Below are 15,631 nucleotides of genomic sequence, written 5' to 3'. Positions count from 1 at the left end.
AATAACGTTACGTATGGTTATCGTTTTGAAAACTTAAGTTAGTAGTTTCAAAATATACTTATAACTTATTGTTATTAATAAAAAATAAGATATTAAAACATTCTTAGATCATGTTAAATATGTATATATACATATATATACACAAACGTATAATTATCATATATTGTACAGTTCGTGATATCATCGGTCAAACTAGACGGTCAAACGTTGTGTAAAACTCTTTTCGAAAACATAAGTCTCAACAATTTGGATTGCTTATCATGTTGGTAAGGTTTAATTTATGTCAATATTAATCTTATAAGTATAGAGCGATCAAAAAAGTGCGGGTCGTTACATTACCTCCCCGTTAAATAAATTTCGTCCCGAAATTTTAAAATTGTACCTATTTTGCGTCATCGAGAAACAAGTGTGGATACTTTTGTTTTATCTGATCCTCTCGTTCCCAAGTAAACTCAGGACCCCTTCAAGCATTCCAACGAACCTTAACGATCGGTATGTTGCTCTGCTTGAGCCGTTTAACTTCACGATCCATGATTTCGATTGGTTCTTCGATGAATTGTAGTTTCTCGTCGACATGGATTTCTTCAAGAGGAATGGTGAGATCTTCCTTTGCAAGACACTTCTTAAGGTTTGAGACGTGAAATGTATTATGTACTCCGGCGAGTTGTTGTGGTAACTCGAGTCGATAAGCTACCGGTCCAATGCGTTCGATAATCTTGAACGGGCCTACATATCTTGGGTTCAGTTTACCCCTTTTTCCGAAGCGTATTACACCTTTCCACGGTGACACCTTTAACATAACCATGTCACTGATCTGAAACTCTAATGGTTTCCTTCGAACATCGGCGTAGCTCTTTTGGCGACTACGGGCTGTTTTCAATCTCTCCTTGATTTGTACTATCTTCTCAGTCGTTTTGTGTATGATCTCGGGACCAGTTAATTGTCGATCTCCTACTTCATTCCAAAAAATAGGAGATCTACACTTCCTTCCGTACAATGCTTCGAATGGCGCAGCTTTAATGCTCGCATGATAACTATTATTATACGAGAATTCTGCTAATGGTAGATATTTATCCCATCCGTTTCCAAAATCGATCATACATGCCCTGAGCATGTCTTCAAGAGTCTGAATCGTTCTTTCACTCTGCCCGTCGGTTTGCGGATGATACGCGGTACTCATATCCAAACGAGTTCCTAGGGCCTCCTGTAGTGATTGCCAGAACTTTGATGTAAATCTACTATCACGATCGGATATAATGGAAATAGGTATTCCATGCCTTGAAACAACTTCCTTTATATACAATCGTAATAGTTTCTCCATTCTATCTGTTTCCTTTATAGGCAAGAAATGTGCAGACTTGGTGAGACGATCAACAATCACCCAAATGGTGTCGTATCCCCAGGCAGTCTTTGGTAACTTCGTGATGAAATCCATGGTAATACCATCCCATTTCCATTCTGGGATTTCTGGTTGTTGAAATAATCCTGACGGCTTCTGGTGTTCTGCTTTGACTTTGGAACAAGTTAAACATTCCCCAACATATGTTGCAACATCTGTCTTCAAATTAGGCCACCAATAATGCGTCTTAAGATCTTGATACATCTTTCCAACTCCAGGATGTATCGAGTATCTTGTCTTATGTGCCTCATTCAATATTAACTTCCTTAATCCACCCAACTTTGGTACCCAAATACGGTTTGCAAAATATCGAATTCCATCTTCCCGCATAACGAGTTGCTTCTCATACTTCTTCATTATTTCATTTCCTATATTTTCTTTAGTAAGTGCTTCTCGTTGAACTTCTTTGATTTGTGAGTTGAGATTCATGCGAATTTTTATGTTCATTGCTCGAACTCGGATTGGTTCTCGTTCCTTTCTGCTTAGAGCATCGGCCACTACGTTCGCTTTCCCGGGATGATAACGAATTTCACAATCATAGTCATTTATTAACTCGACCCACCTACGTTGCCTCATGTTCAACTGTTTCTGATCAAAAATATGTTGAAGGCTTTTATGATCAGTAAACACAGTGCATTTAACCCCATACAACTAGTGTCTCCATATCTTCAATGCAAACACGACTGCTCCCAGTTCTAGATCATGCGTCGTATAATTCCGCTCGTGAATCTTTAATTGTCGGGATGCGTATGCAATAACTTTCTTCCGTTGCATAAGAACGCAACCAAAACCTTGTCGCGAAGCGTCACAATATATTTCAAAATCATCGTTCCCTTCTGGTAACGATAAAATAGGCGCCGTAGTTAACTTCTTCTTTAGTAATTGAAATGCACTCTCCTGCTCAGAAGTCCATTCATATTTCTTCCCTTTTTGTGTTAACGCTGTCAACGGCTTAGCTATTCTGGAAAAATCTTGAATAAACCTTCTATAATAACTGGCTAAACCCAAAAATTGGCGTATCTGCGTTGGTGTCTTAGGAGTCTCCCATTTTTCAATGGCTTCAATTTTTGCTGGATCAACCTGAATTCCTTTGCTACTAACAACGTGGCCAAGAAATTGCACTTCTTTCAACCAGAAAGCACATTTAGAAAATTTAGCATATAGTTGTTCTTTTCTTAACAACTCTAATATCAACCTTAAATGCTGCTCATGCTCTTGCTCACTCTTGGAATAGATAAGAATATCATCAATGAAAACGATAACAAACTTATCTAGATATGGACTACAAACTCGATTCATGAGGTCCATGAATACAGCTGGCGCATTCGTCAATCCAAACGGCATGACCAAAAATTCGTAATGACCGTAACGTGTCCGAAAAGCAGTTTTCGGTATATCTTCTTCTTTGACGCGTAATTGATGATAGCCCGATCTTAGGTCAATTTTCGAGTACACACATGATCCTTGGAGTTGATCAAATAAGTCGTCAATTCTCGGTAGTGGATACCAATTTTTGATAGTTAACTTATTTAATTCACGATAATCTATACACATTCGGAAAGATCCGTCTTTCTTCTTGACGAATATAATTGGAGCTCCCCACGGTGAAGTACTTGGTCGTATGAATCCACAATCCAGTAATTCTTTTAACTGACTCTGAAGTTCTTTTAACTCGGACGGTGCAAGTCTATATGGAGCACGAGCAACCGGTGCAGCTCCTGGTACAAGATCTATTTGAAATTCTACAGATCTAAATGGAGGTAATCCCGACAACTCTTCCGGAAATACTTCAGGAAAATCTCTTGCCACAGGCACGTCATTGATGCACTTCTCTTTTTCTTTCTTTTCGACTTTATTAACATGTGCTAAGATAGCATAGCACCCTTTCTTCAAGCACTTTTGAGCTTTCAAATAACTAATGAGTTTTAGCTTTGAGTTACCCTTCTCTCCATAAATCATTACTGGCGTTTTATCCTTACGAGGAATGCGAATTGCCTTCTTGGCGCACACAACTTCAGCTCCTATTTTGGACATCCAGTCCATGCCGATTATTACATCAAAACTTCCTAATTCTACGGGTATCAAATCAATCTTAAATGTTTCTCCGGCTAAATTTATTTTACAATCACGGCAAATTTTATCGGCTTTAATTAGTTTACCATTAGCTAACTCAATCATGTACTTAGCATCTAGAGGTAATGATGAACAATTCAATTTAGCGTGAAAGTCTCTACACACGTAACTTTTATCAGCACCAGTATCAAATATAATAGATGCGGATAAGTTATTAATGGTAAACGTACCCGTAACAAGCTCCGGGTCTTCACATGCCTCTCTAGCATTAATAACAAATGCTCTCCCACGTGCAGGTCCGATATTCTTCTCTGGATTCGGGCACTGGCTCTTATAATGACCCTGTTTCCCACATCCATAACAAGTAACAGTAGCCAAAGCAGTTCTATTTGCATTAGTGGCAGGAGTCTTGGTACCATTTGTATTTGTAACGAGAGCCCTACAATCTTCAGCAAGATGACCCTTTCGATTACATTTGTTGCATACCACATTACAGTAACCAGAGTGATGTTTGTGGCATCGGTTGCATAAAGGATTTTGTCCTTTATAACCAAAACTTAAACCACTACCCGCACCTTGCATGTTTTCTTGTTTCTTAAAAGATTGTTGTTGGTTACCTCGATCATAATTTCCATTCCACTTTCTTTTGTTACCTGATACCTTCACATCAGTATTGGATACTTTCTTATCCATGATGACCTGATCCATTAGCTCGTTTGCCATGGTTATAGCTTCATGAATTGTCTTAGGTTTCGATGCTGTAACATTTGCCTTGACCTTTTTGGGCAAACCATCTTTGTACATTTCAATCTTTCGTTCTTCGGTTGGAACCAATTCAGGACATAGCAAAACTAATTCCATGAATCGCTGATTGTAGCTGGTGATTTCAGTACCAATAACCTTCAGACTTCGTAACTCATCTTCCAACTTCCTAACCTCGTTCCTTGGACAATATTCGTTGATTAACATTGTTTTGAATTCTTCCCACGGAGTATCATAAGCTACATCTCCTCCTACAGCCTTCACATAATTTTTCCACCACGTGAGTGCACTATCTTGTAAAGTGCACGATGCATACTTGGTCATGTCCTTTTCAACACAACCACTGATTTTAAACACAGTCTCCATCTTTTCTATCCACCGGGTTAAACCAATCGGTCCTTCTGTTCCACTGAATGATGAGGGCTTGCAAGCTTGAAAAGTTTTGTAAGTGCACCCCACACGAGGATTTGGGTTAACTGCAGCACCTCTTGCAGCCTCGACCCATAACATTCTGTCGTTCACTCGCTGATTGATGAGTTCCTGGATTTCTTGTTCCGTCATTCGGTTCAATCGCGCCATATTCTTCTATAAGAATGAAAAGAAAATAATTATTCACATGGAATATTATAGATGTAGTGTATATTTACAGTACATTATAGCTTATTAATAATATGAATCAGGTATTATTATAAAAGCCTTTTCTTCTTATTAGCGTTTTATAATTATATCTAGGGTAGTACCTACCCGTTAATGTCCATACTTAATAGCTTAGTACAGAATCAATTACTACCATCTAAATAATACTTAACCATGGAAAATTATTGCATTTCACACTTCACTATTTTACATATGCTTATCTTACATCGAACATTAAGCAAACCACACTAATAATATTATACAAAACATTATATGATCCCATGGTTTAATACGGCAGCGCATCGTTTGGTCTATTTTCTAGGACGTTTAGGTTCAAAGAATCGCTTAACGCTTATCCTGGCTGTCTGCCTATATTTTGGCTGTGGGACTGAAGAAATGGATGCCGGGATAGAACGAATAGGAATAGCGGGAATAGGGGTGGTAGTGTCTAGTGGAGTTGGTGCCACATCATCCTTACTAAACTCGGGATTTGAATTTTCTAATTCATTAGCCTTTCGTTTCTTTCCTAGTTCGAACTCATCTTTTGTAATTTCCTGTATTTCTTCCTCGGGTTCACTTTCCTCCTCGGGTTCACTTTCCTCCTCGGGTTCACTTTCCTCCTCGGGTTCACTTTCCGGGTTCTCTATAGTCGGTTCATCCGGAATTTGTGAGTCTTCCCCAAAGATATTATTTTCGTCATCGGATAGGTTAATGACTGGAACACCATCTGAAGATTCTGGTTCGGAGTCGCTGAACGTGATGACAAGTTTTGAGCCCGACATCTATCACACAACAACTAACCCATTAGTACTACATAATATTTACATATAAATTTTAACCAACAATGATAAGCAATGGTTTTTAAATCAGACCCGGTCAAAGTCCAGACTTACTAATGTATCCTAACGACTTATCAGTTAGACACACTAATGCAAACATGGTTTGCTAAGACCACCGCTCTGATACCACATGTCATAACCCGTCCTTAACCGTAAGAACGTGTTAGATAACGTATGATTTCATTGCGAGGTATTGACCTCTATATGCGACATTTTTAAAAGAAAAACTGCATATATTATACATTACAAACCATGATTCTTATTTTTGATACAAGCTTTGGACGAAATAAAGATGATTATCGTTTAGCGATAATCTTCGACTTACAAACTTTACAAATGATGATAACAACACGATTTCTAGCATATTTTACAACACAAGTTCTTGGATATGCAGTCTTATTTTTGACACAAATATGCGTACGCAAGATCCTGCTCAAATTCAACATAATGCAGCGGAAGCTTTTAGAAATCACCTGAGAATAGACATGTTTTAAAAGGTCAACATAAAGTTGGTGAGATATAGGTTTAGTGCCGGCAGCAATATATATATAGACCACAAGATTTCGTATATAAACAGTTTAATAAAAATATTCTAAGTGGTGGAGCACTTGGTAACCATACTTAACAATTAATCACGTCGCATATTCCCTTTAATATGAAATCTTACTACACTGTACCAAGTGTAGTCACGAAACGAAGTACTGTGCAACCGTTGAATACTGGTCGTCCAGTCCGGTTGGGGTTGTCAGGCCCGATAGATCTATCAACAGGATTCGCGTTTACAATACCGCTGTAAATATTAGTTACCAAGCTACAGGGAAGTATGCCAGTGGTACAACTCAACGTAGAATATATTTTTCAGTTACTTGTGTCCATATTGTAAAACATAAAATACATGTATTCTCATCCCGAAATATTTAGAGTTTAAAAGTGGGACTATATACTCACTTTCGTCTTGAAGATATATATATATAATTTGACTTGGTCTCCGGTTGATATCACGAACCTATCCATATATAATATATCAATACCTTTTCTTTTTAAACAAACGTCACATATATATACTTGTTATACTTTTAATACTTTGAATAATTCCTTAGTCCGTAGTTAGCAGTTCGTTGTTAGTAATTCAATTTTAATGGTTCATTTTTAGATGTTTAATATACCCGCAATGAAATAAATAAAACCCCCAACGAAATAAATAAAACCCCATCGTATATGTATTGGTCGAGATTAATCTTGACCCACGGTACCGGTGTTGTCAAATGACGTGTTGCGTACATAAAGTACCGGTGTTGTCAAATGACGTGTTGCGTACAATCATGGGATCTTATGATTAATCTTCTCGTGTTGTTTACGGGTGATCCTGAACCATATAAAATTGAATTATATAAAATATCATGTTATCTTAGAAAGATGTGATTTTATTTAATTTTTCCCAATTAATCCCGAAGTTAAACAAGTCTTGGATAACCAATTTTGTTTCGGTCATAGTTTCTTCGTTACAAATCCGTTTTCGTTGATTCAACTTGCCATCTCCTTGGATCGAGTCCCTCTTTAAGACTATGAACTGTAAATACCTTAGTTTGTATTCAAAATCACACGGCATAGGTGAAACTTTAGTGAAACCTATGAAGTTAAACATTTTCCTTTATTTAAACAACCTTAAATGATTATTTTTCTAAAAATACTTATACTTTGAATTAAATCATGAAATTTTTATGTGTTATCATATTCATAGTAAAAATCATTTTTTCCAGAAAATAAACCTCCAATTCAAAGTTTAAGATGGTTTTTAATTATCCAACCCAAAACAGTCCCCGGTTACACTCCGACGTTGTAAAAACAGTTTTTAAGGTATTCTTTGAAAAACCAAGTTATACCTTGTTAAATTAGCATATACTTAAGTTATATTACAGGTCTTGAAATATTTTAAAAGTTAAGTTAGAAGGATCTATTTAGTTTGCAAACAAGTTTGAAAACATTCAAACTATGTTCTTGTTGTTAAATTTTTATACCACAAAATAAGATAGCTATATATATATGAATCGAATAAGGTTATGAACATAGTTACTACCTCAAGTTCCTTGGACAAGATTGCTGTAAAAGAGGAGTAAGAAGCTAGAATCAAAAGGGTGATGGAAGTGGATGAAAGATTGGAAGTAAGTTTGTGTTCTTGGAAGGATTTCTTGAAGTGTTTTTGTATGGTTTTCTTATGGTGTTTAAGTAAGGTTTTTATGGCTAGATCTTTAAGGTTTCTTACTGGATTGTTATGGAGTTCAAAGGTTAAGAAAGAGTGTGTGTTTAGCTTAAGAAATTTGAAGTTAAAATGAATGAAAATGATGATACATATATACTACATAAAAACGTGTTTCATAAGGATACATGGACAAAATTTTAGTTTGTATTTTTGTAATTAGTCTTACAATCATTCAAAAGAAATTACCTTATACCTAGGGTAGTAACAAGGGCTGGTTAGGTGGTGATTTGATGTGTATATACCAATAGTAAATACGTATATAAGCTAGGTATGATACGAGTACAAATACTCTAGGTATACGTATAGAAATTTTGTGAAAAATGGAATGAGGATTCAAATATAGCTATCTTTTGTGAATACACTTATATGATTTTATGTATTTAAGTCTTTAAAAGTGATTAAATACATTACTTATACGATATATGTATAAACATTATATGTTATAAGTATTTATGTCAAATAACGTTACGTATGGTTATCGTTTTGAAAACTTAAGTTAGTAGTTTCAAAATATACTTATAACTTATTGTTATTAATACAAAATAAGATATTAAAACATTCTTAGATCATGTTAAATATGTATATATACATATATATACACAAACGTATAATTATCATATATTGTACAGTTCGTGATATCATCGGTCAAACTAGACGGTCAAACGTTGTGTAAAACTCTTTTCGAAAACATAAGTCTCAACAATTTGGATTGCTTATCATGTTGGTAAGGTTTAATTTATGTCAATATTAATCTTATAAGTATAGAGCGATCGAAAAAGTGCGGGTCGTTACAGATGGGGATATTCTTATATATGCATCTTGTTAATGTCGGTTACCAGGTGTTCACCATATGAATGATTTTTATCTCTATGTATGGGATGTGTATTGAAATATGAAATCTTGTGGTCTATTATTATGATTTGATATATATAGGTTAAACCTATAACTCACCAACATTTTTGTTGACGTTTTAAGCATGTTTATTCTCAGGTGATTATTAAGAGCTTCCGCTGTCGCATACTTAAATAAGGACGAGATTTGGAGTCCATGCTTGTATGATATTGAGTAAAAACTGCATTCAAGAAACTTATTTTGTTGTAACATATTTGTATTGTAAACCATTATGTAATGGTCGTGTGTAAACAGGATATTTTAGATTATCATTATTTGATAATCTACGTAAAGCTTTTTAAAACCTTTATCTATGAAATAAAGGTTATGGTTTGTTTTAAAAATGAATGCAGTCTTTGAAAAACGTCTCATATAGAGGTCAAAACCTAGCAACGAAATCAATTAATATGGAACATTTTTGATCAATAAGAACGGGACATTTCATTAGATCCCCCACAATAGTTTATGGCAGCCAGTATCTCTTATTCATCAAACCTTTTCTCTAACTCACTAGCTTCTGTATTAGAAATAACAGGATAGGACAGATCTTCAAGTGATGGTCTAAAGGCATTCGGTTCTGAAAAGCGAGTACAAAAATGTTCAACAGCAGCCGCTTTTATTACCTAAGGATTTTCTGACCAGTCCCCATTTACAATCAGCCCTCTGATAGTGCAGCGGTTCAAATTATGTCTAATTACCGAATGGAAATAGCTCGAATTTTTGTCGCCCTCAAGTATCCACCGTACCCGCGATTTCTGTTTTAACAATTTCCTTTTCCAACCAATTTTTTCTCGTTGATTGCCATAAATCTAACTCAACCTGGTTAATTGCCCCGGTTTCAGCCTTGATTTCTAGAGAATTCGACAGGTTCTTCAAACTATCAATTTCAGCATCTAATTTCCCAAAAACCGTCTTACTCCAAAAATTTTACTGAACCTTTTACCGACTTTAATTTATTCATGAAGTTACAGTCAAACCGATTACACGAAATGATAATAATTGCCCACACATCTTTTACCACTTGTTCTAACCCGTCATCATCAAACCAAGCATTGAAAAACCTATAGGGTTTTGGACCAAAGTTTTTTTCATCATCCTTAAGAACTATCGGGCAGTGATCAGAGTCCGATCTCTCTAAGGCTAATGAGGTAACCGTCGCCCATCCGACATAAAGTTATCCATCACAAAAAATCGATCAAGCTTACTGAATTTAATTCCGTCTTCACTTACCCGAGTAAAGCATCTACCACCAAGCGGGATTTCAATGAGATTGTTGACATCAATAAAATCATTAAATTTCCTCACCCGGTACTCTGGGAATTCACAGTTTAATCTTTCATCTTTATTCCTAACTTCATTAAAATCACCGCAAAGAACCCACGGTTCATCACTTCCCGATAACACTTTCGACAAATCATCCCATAATTTTTCTTTCTTTGCGTCTTCATGAGGCTCGTAAATGTTTAGAACATTCAAGGGAGTGTTGTTGCCTTTCCACTTACCCCTAATTCCTGTAACCCGATCGAACTTTATAACATCAATTGCCTCGAATAATTGTACATCCCACACCAACAACTGACCCCCTGACTTACCAATCATCTCCTGTTGTATAAATTCACAGTCACCCGAACCCTACAAATTTTGCACCCACACACGATCAATCAAGTGAAGTTTAGTCTCCTGTAATGCTAGAAAACTAGGTTTCTCGGCTAAAATCAACCTTCTTATTTCACCAAATTTACTATCTTTCCCTACCCCGAAAGTTCTTATATTGTAGCTTATTATCTTCATAGAAACATTAATAATTCGAAGAACAGACAATCAAGAAAACTTACTAACATTGAGTCTTCCTCTTCCAATTGAGTCAAAGTTTACACCCAAACTCATACACACCTTATGAATCGATTGAATTGAAAGATTCCGACCCCTTATTTTCCTCGTCGCTTTTACTGTTGTCGACATGATCCACATCCTATACCTTACAAGAAGTGCAGTTTGATCTCAGAGGTATATTGTTTTCTCTTTCTTTTCGAGCCACGTGTTTAACATTCATCATACGAGATGAAGTCTTCCACTTGCGAATTCCAAACCAACAACAGTCATTCTTTTGTTGAATCGGTTTCTTCTTCTTGATATATGGTGTATCGCCTTGCTTGTTTTTTAGTTTATTCGATTGTTTTGGCCCTATCTGATTTTTCCCCTTTAGTGAGAATGGTCCGGGAATTATTTGTTTTGATTGTCGACGGGCCCATATTAGTTTTATCTGGGCTGACGCCCTCTGCCGGCCCAACTTGTTTCTCATTTGCACATTCTCGCATTAGTGGGCTACCACCCAAGTCAACCTTGTCACTCGTGGGCCTATCGCCAATGGGATTATCATCACACTTTGGACTTTCTGAAATATGACTTGGCCCATTCTCATTTATACCGTTATCTTGGACCACTGAATCTGGCACATCCTCTTCGACATAATCATTAGGGTTTTCAGTTTCCAAAACCTCGACCTTTTCATTAGCCGCATCGTCATTATTTCCTCGAGACTTAACGAATTCTACCCCACATCCAGACTCTTCATCTTTGGCCATCTCCTTCTCCAGATTCTGGCAAGGGATGCCAGTATCCGGCAGAATTCCGTCAACATCCTCATTATTTTTTGGTTATTTGCTGCATCGAATTCATTACCAACGTGACCATTAGACTGATTGCCATTGAACATGGACTCATCATCCTCCGAAAAAAATGTATCATATACAAACTCATCATCTTCTGCATCATCGTCAATATCTGAATGAGTCTCCACATTGCCTTTCTTTACATTACTTGTATCAAACATGAACTGTATGTTTCTTGAGTTTTCTTCTTTCACACTTACATACACTATCTGTGCATCATCCATCAACTTAACCCAGCCATCATAACTGACATTGCATGACCTCGAATGAATTAAAACTTTCCCAGATGTTAAATTTTGATTACCTTCTTCTATTGAGCAGTTCTCCATATCCAAAATTCTTCCCCACCACCCGGCAAAACGTCTTCTTGTTCCAATGAATGATAGGTACTCCCCTTATGTCAACCCAGAATAATCTCCCTGCCGGTTTATAGTTTTTCTCTAGGATACAAACATTACTTCTCCATTTGTGTATACCATGATGGGGGTTACCTAAAATATTTTCAGCCATGTCTTTAGATTTGCAAATGATGAGGACATCCATACCACCAAGGTATTTAATATTCACATTAAGCATTCCTTCTGCCTTGCATAATTCTTCTAGTTGCAAGAAAATATCGATACTTTTGAGTTCACAAAGGATAGCTTGCCCAATTAAACCTTGATTAATTTGTTGACCTTGTAGGTTTATTGTTCTCCCATCATCATAATACATGCAACTTTTCTTAGCTTCCCCATATTGTACCCCAGATTGCGAAACAGGACCTTTACCCTTCTCAGATTTATTTCTCATTAGTTTATCCCTAAGATCTTCATGTTGGTTTCTTGGTATCTTGTAACATCCTCAATCGGGCCTAGTTGTAAGATTACTATTTTGCCCTTAAGTTTGTATTGCGTTATTATATGCTTTTATTTCTATTTAATATTTATTATTATTTAATGATGTGGTTAGGACCAGTTTGTGACAAGGGTCACAGAACAGGTTTGTTTATTTAATTTGGACTTCGTTTGGGTTGCCAAATGACGTACGAAAGATATCAGATAACTGATAAATACCCGTGTGTCACACAGTGTGGGAATTATCCACAATTAAGTGACTAGTCTGTGTTCTTTCTTTCCATTTCTAGACCCTTCTCCCCAAACACTCCCGTACCTTCCCTTCCACCTACAATCAAACCCTAATCCTTAATCTTTAGCTAGAGCTCAAATTGTTCATATCTTTGTGTTCCTTGTGATTCACTGATTCTTTTAAGGTAAGAATCACAAGCTTCCATGCTCTAATCTTTGAGAAATTTAAGGTTTTGTGTTAGTTTTGTAAAAAGCTTGAATTTGTGTCAAAACATGTGATTTAAGTGTTGTTATGGTCAAATTGTTGTGGGTTTTGAGTCTATAACAAGTAGTGGACAAGTTGTGGTCGATTTTGGTGTTTAAAACGAGCTCTAGATCGAGATTTGAGGATTTCATCGTGAAGTCTGTAGCCTTTGTTCAGTTTCTGATGAAGATGAACACACTCGGCCGACTGTCGGTCGACAGTCGACTGACTGAGGGTTGAATTGGCCGATTGACGAAGACAACCGACCGACTGTTGAGTGAACCGACCGACTGAGAATTACCTTCGGCCGATTGATGTAATACCAAATGAATCGACCGACTGGAAAATTCAGTCGACCGGTTGTGTAGATAGTCGACCGACTGTAAGAGTCAGTCGACCGACTGAGTGTCCAGGGCAGAATATTTTACCTAAGTGTTGATTTTTAGCCGTTATGCTGCCCGTTTGTATTTTGATGTTTATGATGTAAATTTTGAAAGTGCATAAGTGTTAAGCAGAAAATTTTTAGCGGACAGTTTTCTGACAAAATTTTCTGTATTGTGTTATTTGGTGTTTATGGACATAAACTAACTCGTGTATATGTATTTCTCAGGAGAAAAAGAGAAAGAGAAGGTTCAGTGATTAGATAGCTGAACACCTTCTCGTTTGCTGGTATTTGGTGAGTGGGACTAACTGGAGAATATAGTATATAGAAGCATGTTATATTATGATTGCCATGCTTGTTAGATATACTTATTGTTGTGGTTAGTTAGTTGTTGTGATGACTGCATGTTAGTTGATGCTTGTCTGCTGGAGCCCAGTGCGTCCCTATTGTGTGGTAGCCTCGGTAGGAGAGATCAACCTGCGGGTTGGGTTCCTCTGTGGTAGCCTAGACAGCCGTGGTGTATATATATGTGAATGACGCGTTCGTCGCGTGTGGATTATGTATATACATACGGCGGTGGAGGAACTTCTGATAAGTCCCAGTCCGATCAGCTGGTGGTTAATGGTTTGGCCGAGCCGCCAGAGTCTCTGTAGACGGTACTTGGGTGATGTTTGTATTTTATACTATTGTGACATGATTAGTATAACACTTATGTATGCTATGGTCTGTAGTTAGTCGTACTCACTTAGCTTCGTGCTAATTCCCCTCCATCTCCTCCCTGCAGGTTGTTAGCTTTTGTAGATAGTGCTTTTGGGAGAAGACGAGCATGATGATGTTATGTTTGACAGGGTTAACTCTGATGTGGTTTTTTAGAATATTGTCACGACCCAACTTTTTCCGTTATCTTTTTCCGTTAATTATTTAACGACCGTTAACTGTTAGTGTGCCACGTCATTTCTATAACCTATATTATTATTTTTGTAATAATATATATATAATAATTATTATGTGTTATGTGAATATATGTATTCATATTTTAATTTATACGTTTCTACGTCTCGCGGATTTCCATCCTGCGAATCTTTTCGGTTTTTAAACCAACGGTCGAGCTTTCGGGATTTTTAAATCCTAAATATTTTAAATATGATATTTTAAGGTCATATTATTATTAGGTGTATTTATATTTATTTTTCGTCGCGCGTTTGTTATCTTTCCGGATTTTTAATCGCGTAAGCGTGTTTTCGCGTTTCGGGATTCGTTCGGGCTTTCGGGCCATAAGGAATTCTTCATTTAACAAATTTGGGCTAGTGGGGCCCACCCCAGACACCCCATTCGGCCGAACCAAAGGGGAGGGGAGTACCCCCTTTGTTTTTCATTTTCCTCATTCATTTTCATTTTATCACTTTGCATTCTTAAACCTAAAAATCTATTTTTGCTCTCTCCTCTCTCCCTCTCCCTTTTAGGCCGTCGCCACCACCACCATACATCACCATCTTCACCACTTTTTATTGCTTGGATCATCAAATCGTTTATACAATCGTGTTCCTCTCTCCGTTCTCTACACATCCATATTCTTTGATTCTCGATTTGGGTATAAACCCTAACCATAGAACTTTTCATATTTATTTATATTTCTGTATTTTGAGTTTATATTATTAGTATGATGTATATTAGTTGTTGTAATGTTGTTTGGATGCGTAGAATTACTCGTTTGCATATGTTTTCGGTTTGTAAAATTTGGACAGCAGTTTGATTCGTGTTTTCTGACTTTGTAACTGATATAAATTTTAAAATAAAGTATATAAATGAGTTCCTCTCATCAAGACATTAATTTTAGACTCCGGATTCATGTCGTTTCGATTCCCGGAGCCCTAGATATACTTAATTTGGTTTTTGTTAAAGATTGAAAGGTGTTCTTGGCATGAACAAGGTTGGGTCCGACTTTGTGACCATCCTTGGTGTCTTTAGGGTGTGTCATTTGGTTAGGACTGATGGTGGGACGAATTTTCATGTTCGGGTCACTTAAATCCGAGCCACGGTTCACCCGTTGTGCCCGAATTACCGTTTTGAGTAAATTGATTTCCCAAATGTTGTCATGGCTGATATCCACGACCTAGGGACTGTTCTTGGAGTGTTCTTGAGTTCATAATTGTGTCGGGTGGTTTGAGTAGGTGAAGTTGCATATGTGGCTTGCCCGAAACCGACACCCGGGGCTCAAGATACGACCCGATGAACTTTTAAACTTAAAACTTATGGTTAATTATTAAACTTATGTTAAAATTAATGGATTTCATTATTAATTAATTTCTTATGATAAGAGAAGTAATTATTATTATTTAAAACTTATGATATAAATATTTATTATATCATTTAATTATTAATTATGATTTAATTAACATTTTAATT

Source organism: Rutidosis leptorrhynchoides, chromosome 1 (genome assembly GCF_046630445.1).
Source record: "Rutidosis leptorrhynchoides isolate AG116_Rl617_1_P2 chromosome 1, CSIRO_AGI_Rlap_v1, whole genome shotgun sequence".
Classification (NCBI taxonomy): Eukaryota; Viridiplantae; Streptophyta; class Magnoliopsida; order Asterales; family Asteraceae; genus Rutidosis; species Rutidosis leptorrhynchoides.
Note: the sequence above shows the minus strand (reverse complement) of the source record.